Source organism: Rattus norvegicus, chromosome X (assembly GCF_036323735.1).
Source record: "Rattus norvegicus strain BN/NHsdMcwi chromosome X, GRCr8, whole genome shotgun sequence".
NCBI lineage: Eukaryota > Metazoa > Chordata > Mammalia > Rodentia > Muridae > Rattus > Rattus norvegicus.
In genome coordinates this window covers 24,241,872-24,253,874 of record NC_086039.1, presented here as the reverse complement: position 1 = coordinate 24,253,874, position 12,003 = coordinate 24,241,872, and the positions used below count along the sequence as shown (strand labels likewise).

Sequence of the window (12,003 nt, the reverse complement as noted above, 5' to 3'; positions counted from 1 at the left end):
TGCGATTGGCTAAGATCAAAAACTCAGGTGACAGCAGATGCTGGCGAGGATGTGGAGAAAGAGGAACACTCCTCCGTTGTTGGTGGGATTGCAGACTGGTAAAACCATTCTGGAAATCAGTCTGGAGGTTCCTCAGAAAATTGGACATTGAACTGCCTGAGGATCCAGCTATACCTCTCTTGGGCATATACCCAAAAGATGCCTCAACATATAAAAGAGACACGTGCTCCACTATGTTCATCGCAGCCTTATTTATAATAGCCAGAAACTGGAAAGAACCCAGATGCCCTTCAACAGAGGAATGGATACAGAAAATGTGGTACATCTACAGAATGGAATATTACTCAGCTATCAAAAACAACGAGTTTATGAAATTCGTAGGCAAATGGTTGGAACTGGAAAACATCATCCTGAGTGAGCTAACCCAATCACAGAAAGACATACATGGTATGCACTCATTGATAAGTGGCTATTAGCCCAAATGCTTGAATTACCCTAGATCCCTAGAACAAACGAAACTCAAGACGGATGATCAAAATGTGAATGCTTCACTCCTTCTTTAAATGAGGAAAAAGAATACCCTTGGCAGGGAAGGGAGAGGCAAAGATTAAATCAGAGACTTAAGGAACACCCATTCAGAGCCTGCCCCACATGTGGCCCATACATATACAGCCACCCAATTAGACAAGATGGATGAAGCAAAGAAGTGCAGACCGACAGGAGTAGATCGCTCCTGAGAGACACAGCCAGAATACAGCAAATACAGAGGCGAATGCCAGCAGCAAACCACTAAACTGAGAATAGGTCCCCTATTGAAGGAATCAGAGAAAGAACTGGAAGAGCTTGAAGGGGCTCGAGACCCCAAAAGTACAACAATGCCAAGCAACCAGAGCTTCCAGGGACTAAGCCACTACCTAAAGACTATACATGGACTGACCCTGGACTCTGACCCCATAGGTAGCAATGAATATCCTAGTAAGAGCACCAGTGGAAGGGGAAGCCCTGGGTCCTGCTAAGACTGAACCCCCAGTGAACTAGTCTATGGGGGGAGGGCGGCAATGGGGGGAGGGTTGGGAGGGGAACACCCATAAGGAAGGGGAGGGGGGAGGGGGATGTTTGCCCGGAAACCGGGAAAGGGAATAACACTCGAAATGTATATAAGAAATACTCAAGTTAATAAAAAAAAAAAAAAGAAAACCCAGAAAAAAAAAAAAGAAAACACAGGTGAACAGGTAGAAACACTTAAAGAGGAAACAAATAAATCCCTTAAAGAAATACAGGAAAACACAATAAAACAGGTGAAGGAATTGAAGAAAGTGGTCCAAAATCTAAAAATGGAAGTAGAAACAATAAAGAAAACACAAATGGAGGCAATTGTGGAAATGGAAAACCTAGTAAAGAGGTCAGGAACTACAGATGCAACAACAGAATACAAGAGATAGAATCTCAGGTGTAGAAGATACCTTAGAAAATATAAACACAATGGTCAAAGAAAATTCAAAACATAAAAAACTCCTAACCAAGACCAAACCTAAGAATAATAGGAATAGAAGAGAGAGATTCCCAGCTCAAAGGACCAGAAAACATCTTCGACAAACTCATAGAAGAAAACTTCCCCAACCTAAAGAGAGGGCCACAAATGTACAAGAAACCTATAGAATGCCAAATAGATTGGACCAGAAAAGAAACTCCTCCCGTCACATAATAGTCAAAACACCAAACACACAAAATAAAGAAAGAATATTAAAAGCAGTAAGGGGAAAAGGTCCAGTAACATATAAAGGCAGACCTATCAGAATCACACCAGACTGCTCACCAGAGACTATGAAAGCCAGAAGATCCTGGACAGATGTCATACAGACCCCAAGAGAACAAAAATGCCAGCCCAGGCTACTATACCCTGCAAAACTCTCAATTGTCATAGATGGAGAAACCAAAATATTCCATGACAAAAGCAAATTTAAACAGTATCTATATACCAATACATCCCTACAGAGGATTCCAAAAGGAAAACAACACAAGGAGGGTACCTACACCAAAGGGAAAAAACAAAAACAAGAAATTAATCATCTCACAACAAAACCAAAAGGAGAGAATCACATATACATAAAGCCACCTACAACAACAAACATAACAGGAGCTAACAATCATCTGTCTTTAATATCTCTCAATATCAACAGACTCAGTTCCCTAATAAAAATACACAAGCTAACAAACTGGATATTGAAGCAGGATCCAGCATTTTGCTGCAGCAAGAAACACACTTCAATGACAAAGACAGACACGACCTCAAAGCAAAAGGCTGGAAAAAAAGACTTCCAAGTAAATACTCCCAAGAAACAAGAGGGAGTTGCCATTCTAATAGCCAATAAAATAGACTTTCAACCAAAAAGTTAATTGGGATGGGGAAGGACACTTCATATTTATCAAAGGAAAAATTCATCAAGAGAAAGTCTCAATTCTGAACATCTATGCCCCAAATGCTAGGGCATCCACACTCATAAAAGAAACTTTACTAAAGCCCAAAACACACATTGAACCCCCAACACAATAGTGGGAGAATTCAACACCCCAGTCTCACCAATGGACAGGTCATTGAAACAAAACTAAACAGAGACACAGTGAAACTAATATAGGTTATGAGCCAAATGGATTTATCAGATATATACAAAACATTTCACCCTAAAAATGAATAAACCTTCTTAGCACCTCATGGTACCTTCTCCAAAATTAACTATATAATTGGTCACAAACAAGCCTCAGTAGATACAAGAAGATTGAAATTATCCCATGCATCCTATCAGATCACATGGACTAAGGCTAGACTTCAACAACAACAACAACAACAACAACAACAACAACAACAACAACAACAACAACACCCCAGAAAACCCACATACTCATGGAAACTGAAACACTCTACTCAACAATAACTTTGTCAGGGAAGAAATAAAGAAAAAAATTAAAGACTTCCTCGAATTCAATGAAAATGATGACACAGCACACCCAAACTTAGGGGCTACAATGCAACAAGCGATAAGAGGAAAATTCATAGCACTAAGTTCTCTCCTAAAGAAATTGGAGGGCTCCTATACTACATAACCAAGAGGAGTAGATGGCAGGAAATAGTCAACACAGGGCCTAAATCAACCAAAGAGAAACAAAGAGAACTATACAAAGAATCAACAAATCCAAAATCTGGTTCATTGTGAAAATCAACAGGATATGTAAACCCCTAGCTAAAGGGTCCAGAGAATTATCAGAGTCAGAAATGAAAGGAGAGACATAACAACAGAAACTAAGGAAATTCAAAGAAACATCAGATCCTATTATAAAAGCCTATATTCTACAAAACTGGGAAATCTGGATTAAATGGATGATTTTCTAGACAGATACCAGGTACTAAAGTTAAATCAAGAGCAGGTAAACTATCTAAACAGTCCCATATCCCATAAGGAAATAGAAGTCATTAAAAACATCCCAACCAAAAAAAAAAAAAAAAAAAAAAAAAAAAAAAAAAAAAAAAGCTCAGGGCCAGATGGCTTTAGTGCAGAATTATACCAGACCTTCAAAGAAGACCTAATACCAATATTTTTCAAATGATTCCATAAAATAGAAACAGAAAGAACACTACCTAATTCATTCTATGAAACTGCAATTACTCTGATACCTAAACCACACAAAGACCCAACAAAGACAGAGAACTTCAGACCAATTTCCCTTATGAATATCGACGCAAAAATACTCAATAAAATTCTGGCAAACCGAATCCAAGTGCACATCAAAACAATCATCCACCATGATCAAGTAGGCTTCATCCCAGGCATGCAGGGATGGTTTAATATACGGAAAACCATCAACATAATCCATTATATAAACAAACTGAAAGAACAAAACCACATGATCATTTCATTAGATGCTGAGAAAGCATTTGACAAAATCCAACACCGCTTCGTGTTAATAGTATTGGAGAGATCAGGAATTCTATGCCCATACCTAAGCACAATGAAAGAAACATACAGTAAAACAACAGCCAATATCAATTTAAATGGAGAGATACTGAAAGCAATCTCACTAAAATCAGGGACAAGACAAGGATGCCCACTCTCCCCGTATTTATTCAGTACTCAAAGTTCTAGCTAGAGAAATAAGAACAAAAGGAGATCAAGGGGATACATATTGGCAAAGAAGAAGTCAAAGTATCACTATTTATTTGCAGGTGATATGATAGTATACATAAGCCACCCCTAAAATTCCACCAGAGAACTTCTACACTGATAAACAACTTCAGCAAAGTGACTGGATATAAAATTAACTCAAGCAAATCAGTAGGCTTCCTTTATACAAATGATAAACAGGCTGAGAGAGAAAATAGTGAAACAGCACCCTTCACAATAGCCACAAATAATATAAAATACCTTGGTGTGACTCTAACCAAGCAAGTGAAAGATCTTTTATGACAAGAACTTCAAGTCTCTCAGGAAAGAAATCGAAGAAGACCTCAGAAAATGGAGAGATCTCCCATGCTCATGGATTGGCAGAATTAACAGTAAAAATGGCCACACTACCAAAAGCAATCTACAGATCAAAATTCCAATACAATTCTTCACAGACATGGAAATTCCAACACAATTCTTCACAGACATGTAAAGAGCAATTCTCAATTTCATATGGAAAAACGCCACCACCACCACCACCACCACCACCACCACCACCACCACCACCACCACCAACAACAACAACAACAACAACACCCAAGGATATCAAAAACAATTCTTAACAATAAAAGAACTTCTAAGGAATCACCATCCCTCACTTCAACTTGTACTAATTACAGAGCAACAGTGACTAAAAACTGCATGGTATTGGTACAGAGACAGACAAATTGATGAATGGAGTAGAATTGAAGACCCAGAAATAAAACCACATAATTATGGACACTTGATCTTTGACAAAGAAGCAAAAAATATACAATAGAAAAAAGAAAGAATCTTCAATAAGTGGTGCTGGTCTAACTGGTAGTTGGTATATAGAAAAATAAAAATAAATCCATATTTGTCACCTTGCACAAAGCTCAATTCCAATTGGATCAAGGACCTCAACATAAAACCAGATACACTGAATCTAATAGAAAAGAAAGTGGGAAAGAGCCTTGAACTTATTGCACGGGGAGGGTGTTGTAAACAGAACCCCAATGGCTCAGGCTCTAAGAACAAGAATTGATAAATGGGACCTCATGAAACTGAAAAGCTACTGTAAGGCAAAGGACACCGTCATTAGGGCAAATTGGCAACTTACAGATTGGAAAAAAAAAAACCTTCACTAACCATACATCTGATAGAGGGCTAATATCCAAAATATATAAAAAAGAACTGAAAAGCTAACCTCCAAAAAAACAAAAAATCCAATTAAAAAATGGGGTATAGAGCTAAACAGAGAATTTACAACAGAGGAATCTGGAGTCGCCAGAGAAGCACTTAAAGAAGTGTTCAAACTCCTTAGTCATCAGGGAAATACAAGTTAAAAGGACCCTGAGATTCTACCTTATACTAATTAGAATAGCTAAGATCAAAAACTCAGGGGACAGCACACATTGGTGAGGATGTGAAGAAAGAGGAACACTCCTCCATTGCTGGTGGGATTGCAAACTAGTACAACCTCTCTGGAAATCAGTCTGGAGGTTCCTCAGAAAATTGGACATTGCACTACTTGAGGACCCAGCTATACCTCTCTTGGGCATATACCCAATAGATGCTCCAACATACAACAAAGACACATGCTCCACTATGTTCATAGCAGCCTTATTTATAATAGCCAGAAGCTGGAAAAGAACCCAGATGCCCTTCAACAGAGGAATGGATATAGAAAATGTGGTACATTTACAGAATGGAGTACTACTCAGCTATTAAAAACAATGACTTTATGAAATTCATAGGCAAATGGATGGAACTAGAAAAATATCCTGAGTGAGATAACTCAGACCCCAAAGGACATAGACCCCAAAGGACATACATGGTATGTACTCACTAATAAGTGGATATTAGTCAAAACAGTACGGAATACCCAAGATACAATCCATAGAACTCACAAAGGGTTAATGAGCTGATGGGCCCAAGTGAGGATGCCTCAATTCCACTTGGAGGGAGAAGAAAGCAATCACAGGAGGGAGAGGGAGGGAGGGACCTGGGTTGGAGAGGGGAAGGAGAGGGGGAAAGGGAACAGGATCAGGTACAGGGAGGTGGGAACAGGAGAGAAGCATTGAAGACCAGCAGAAAGAATGGCAACAGGCAACCTCGGGAGGTGAGAGGTTGGGGAACTCTCTAGAAAGTACCAGAGACTCTCAGGATGCAAAAGAAGGGACCTTAGATAAACTGTCCTACAGTGGGGAGAGGGACCCTGTAGAGTTCACCTCCAGCAGAAAGACAGGCCATCAAGTGGAGGGATGGAGTTGCCATCCCACAGTCAAAAACTCTAACCCAGAACTGTTCCTGTCTAAAAGAACTGAAGGAACAAAAAAATGAAGAAGAGTTTGAGGGAAAGGTGGTCCAGTGACAAGGCCCAACTTGGTATTCATTTCAAGGGGAGGCTCCAAGGCCTGACACTATTACTGATGCTATGGTGTACTTACAGACAGGAGCGTGGCTGTCCTCTGAGAGGCATTACCAGCAGTTGACTGAGACAAATGCGGATACTTAGACCCAACAAATGGATGGAAGTCAGGGACCCTGTAGTTGAGTAGGGAAAGGCTGGAGGAAGCTGAGGAGGAGGGAGACCCCATAGGAAAACCAGCAATCCCAAATAACCCAGACCCCTGAGATCTCACAGACACTGAGCCACCACTCAGGGATCATGCACTAGCTGGTTCAAGGCCCCAGAGGACTGACTGATCTGGCCTCAGTGGAAGAAGAGGTGCCTAACCCTAGAGAGACTTGAGGCCCCAGGGAGTGGGGATGCCTGGGGGAAGGGGTATAAGGCAGCAGGGTGGAAAGACATCTTTTTGGAGACAGGGGGTCGGGAGAGGGGGGGAAGATGGGATGAGGAACTGTGGGAGGATGGACCAGAAAAGGAAGGAGGTGAGGTTAACGAATGGATTGTGACAAAATAAAAGTAAAAAAAGGGGGGGGGAGAACGGTGCTAGTACTCTCTCTGTCTCTGACTTGTTTTGTGGCCTTGAGCCAGCTGCTGGACCTCTCTCAGCCTATTTCCACATCTGAAATACCAGGAGATTGGGGAGGAGAGGCCCCGACATCCCATGATTCTCCCCAGAGGATGCTCACCCTCTTCTGCAGCTGAAAAGCTTTGGGCAAATCAGAGGAAAGTGAGCCACTGGTCACAGATGAACCCTTTTCCAAATCTTCTGTCTTCTCCCACTGCCCTCCCCGCCCCACTGTCAGGAGCTTGCAGCACTGGCTCGCTCGCCAAACGTGTTGCCATGACAACGGGTTACAAATAACTCAGATGCCTGCAAAGATTTTAACCCAAGAGCTGCTGGCTGCTGGGCCAAGGGTTTCTTGCTCCTTTCCCAGACCCAGACTAAGGGAACAATGCCCAGGAATTCTTTAGGATCAATTCTCTCCCCTGATGACAGGCCTGCCAAGGTTCCTCAGTGTCACAAGAATAAGACCTGGCAATCCAGGTTCTCTGAAAACCTGATTCAAATCTTTCCTATCTTATTTCCCATTCTCCCCCATTAAGAAATGATCGCTCCTATTTTTGACAGCTGCTGTCTGACAGGCCTGGTGTTGGATGCTTTATATGCAATATCTATGAAAATCTCCCCCAAACTTCTATTAAGTAGAAGGTATTGTCCCGCCTGAGACTATACGCTGCCTGAGACATTTACAGTGAGGATGGAGACTTTTGGATATAAGGAACTCAAACTCAAATCCCTAAGATTCCCAAACCCAGGCATTTTGTCTTGCCCATGGTTCAAAAAATGTAGGCCTACATAATTTGTATATCCAAATAAAACCATGGACAAGTAAAACTCTATATCCTAACATTTAGTTAAGAAGATAGAAATACAGCTGGGCACAGCGACACATGTCCGTAATCCCAGCTACTCAGGAGGCTGAGATAGAACGATCCAGTGCCAGCCTAGATAATTTAGTGAGATCCTGCCTCAAAAACTGCTTTGGGCATAGTGGCAAATGCCTTCAATTCTAGCACTCCTGAGATAGAGTCAGAGGCAAGTGGATCTCAGAGTTTGAGGCCAACTTGGTCTACACAGCGATTTTCATGCTATCCAAACTATAGAGTGAGACCCAATATCAAGCAAAAAATATACTTAAAACTGAATTCAAGAATACATTAAAAACACCATTCATCATGAGTAAATTGACTTCATTCCATACATGCCATGAAATGGCCCAAATATATCCAAATAAATAAATATAATAAACTACATAACTGGACTAAAAGAGAAATCTCATGGCCATTCTAATAAATAAGAAAATTCCTTTGACAAAGTCCACTCCATTCATGATAAAAGACCCCAAAACAGGCTGGAGAGGTTTCTCAGTAGTTAATGGCATCTGTTGATTTTACAGAGAACCTGATTTCAGTTCCCAGCACCTATATGGTATCTCACAATAATCCACAACTCCAATTTCATGGGATTTTTATACTCTCTTCTGACCTCTGTAAGTTTCAAGCATGAAGATGGTAAACATACAGACATACAGGCAAGATATACTTCTGCATAAAAAAATACATAAATCTTAAAGTAATTTAAGATTCCAGGACACTAAAGACTGGGGAACATGCCATTAAAAGCTATATAGATAAATTTACAGTAAATATCTTGATAATTGAAGGAAACCTCAAAGCATCCCCATTAAGATCATGAATAAGACAAAAGAAGAGATGCTTTTAAACTCTTCTAAAGAACCTAGCATTCACACCTAGGCCCACATCCCTGGTCCAAGGGGAAACTGCACATTGCCTCTGGACAGAGACATATAGGAACAGACAGCCTGGTCTGCGCCCAGGACCGAACTGATCTTGCCAAACAGCTCCCTGCAACCAAATCCCATGGGTGAGAGAGCTGGACCCTCAGAAGTGTGGACACTCCTGAGAAGTCAGAGGAGACTACCCTCTACCCACAGTCCAGACTCAAGAGGGAATCATATAGTGCCAACTGTGCCCGCTGGGTGCAAGGACCTAGGAGCAATCAGGGGCAGGACCTTTTGATTCCTGCCCGCTCCCTAAGATTCCCAAACCCAGGCATTTTGTCTTGCCCATGGTTCAAAAAATGTAGGCCTACATAATTTGTATATCCAAATAAAACCATGGACAAGTAAAACTCTATATCCTAACATTTAGTTAAGAAGATAGAAATACAGCTGGGCACAGCGACACATGTCCGTAATCCCAGCTACTCAGGAGGCTGAGATAGAACGATCCAGTGCCAGCCTAGATAATTTAGTGAGATCCTGCCTCAAAAACTGCTTTGGGCATAGTGGCAAATGCCTTCAATTCTAGCACTCCTGAGATAGAGTCAGAGGCAAGTGGATCTCAGAGTTTGAGGCCAACTTGGTCTACACAGCGATTTTCATGCTATCCAAACTATAGAGTGAGACCCAATATCAAGCAAAAAATATACTTAAAACTGAATTCAAGAATACATTAAAAACACCATTCATCATGAGTAAATTGACTTCATTCCATACATGCCATGAAATGGCCCAAATATATCCAAATAAATAAATATAATAAACTACATAACTGGACTAAAAGAGAAATCTCATGGCCATTCCAATAAATAAGAAAATTCCTTTGACAAAGTCCACTCCATTCATGATAAAAGACCCCAAAACAGGCTGGAGAGGTTTCTCAGTAGTTAATGGCATCTGTTGATTTTACAGAGAACCTGATTTCAGTTCCCAGCACCTATATGGTATCTCACAATAATCCACAACTCCAATTTCATGGGATTTTTATACTCTCTTCTGACCTCTGTAAGTTTCAAGCATGAAGATGGTAAACATACAGACATACAGGCAAGATATACTTCTGCATAAAAAAATACATAAATCTTAAAGTAATTTAAGATTCCAGGACACTAAAGACTGGGGAACATGCCATTAAAAGCTATATAGATAAATTTACAGTAAATATCTTGATAATTGAAGGAAACCTCAAAGCATCCCCATTAAGATCATGAATAAGACAAAAGAAGAGATGCTTTTAAACTCTTCTAAAGAACCTAGCATTCACACCTAGGCCCACATCCCTGGTCCAAGGGGAAACTGCACATTGCCTCTGGACAGAGACATATAGGAACAGACAGCCTGGTCTGCGCCCAGGACCGAACTGATCTTGCCAAACAGCTCCCTGCAACCAAATCCCATGGGTGAGAGAGCTGGACCCTCAGAAGTGTGGACACTCCTGAGAAGTCAGAGGAGACTACCCTCTACCCACAGTCCAGACTCAAGAGGGAATCATATAGTGCCAACTGTGCCCGCTGGGTGCAAGGACCTAGGAGCAATCAGGGGCAGGACCTTTTGATTCCTGCCCGCTCCTAGAGCTGGAAGACAGTCTCCAGGAGTGCCTCCACAGCTGAGAAAAGAGCACCTGTTCTCAGGAAAGGCTGAAAGAAAACAGGAAAACAGTTCTACAGGAGTACTGACACAGAGGCCTATAGCAGGGCCAAGTCACATGCAGAAACAGCAAGACAAGCAAACACCAGAGACAACCCAATGACTAGAGGCAAGTGCAGGAAACTAATCAACAGAAACAAAGACTACTTGGCATCATCAGAGCCCAGTTGCCCCACCAAAGAAAATACTGGATATCCAAACACACCAGAAAAGCAAGATTTAGATTTGAAATCACATTTTTTTTGATAATGATGGAGGACATAAAGACATAAAGAACTCCCTTAGAGAAATGCAGAAAAGCACAAGTAAACAAGTAGAAGCCCTTAGAAAGGAAACACAAAAATCACTGAAAGAATTACAGGAAAAACAACTGAAAAGGTGAAGGAATTGAAAATGGAAATAAAAACAATAAAGAAAGCATAAAGGGAGACAACCCTGGATATAGAAAACGAAGGAAGAGACAAGGAGCCATAGACACAAGCATCACCAACAGAATACAAAAGATAGAAGAGAGAATCTCAGGGGCAGAAAATACCATAGAAAACATCAACACAACTGTCAAAGACAATGTAAAATGCAAAAAGCTCCTAGCCCAAAACATACAGGAAATTCAGGACACAATGAGAAGATCAAACCTAAGGATAATAGGTATAGAAGAAAGTGAAGACTCCCAACTTAATGGGCCAGTAAATATATATCAACAAAATTATAGAAGAAAACTTCCCTAACCTAAAGAAAGAGATGCCCATAAACATACAAGAAGCCTACAGAACTCCAAATAGATTGGACCAGAAGAGAAATTCCTCCTGTCACATAATAGTTAAAACAGCAAATGCACGAAATAGAGAAAGAATATTAAAAGCAGTAAGGGGAAAAGGTCAAGTGACATATAAAGGCAGAGCCATAAGAATCACACCAGACTTCTCACCAGAGACTATGAAAGCCAGAAGATCCTGGACAGATGTCATACAGACCCTAAGAGACACAAATGATAGCCCAAGTTACTGTATCCGGCAACACTCTCAATTAACATAGATGGAGGAACCAAGATATTCCATGACAAAACCAAATTTACACAATATCTTTCTACAAATCCAATGCTACAAAGGATAATAGATGGAAACCTCCAACACAAGGAGAGAAACTACACCATACAGAAAGCAAGAATATAATTTCCTTGCAATGAAACCAAAAGAGAGACAAATAAACATAATTCCACCTCTAACAATGAAAATAACAGGAAGCCATAATCACTATTCCTTAATATCTCTCAACATCAACGGACTCAATTCCTCAATAAAAAGACATGGACTAACAGACTGGATATGTAAAGAGGACCCAGCATTTTGCTGCATGCAGGAAAAACACCTCAGAGACAAAGACAGATACTACCTTAGAGTAA

General features: G+C 40.7%; 1 long non-coding RNA gene across 1 annotated transcript in view; it reads right to left on the bottom strand.

The window, feature by feature from the left end:
• LOC134484046 (uncharacterized) overlaps nucleotides 1–7,392 on the bottom strand; it is an 83,516-nt gene extending 76,124 nt beyond the window's left edge. The window contains exon 1 of the long non-coding RNA XR_010061365.1: nucleotides 7,278–7,392. This is a non-coding gene — a long non-coding RNA (uncharacterized LOC134484046). The remainder of the gene's footprint in view (nucleotides 1–7,277) is intronic.
• Nucleotides 7,393–12,003: the final 4,611 nt, after the last annotated feature.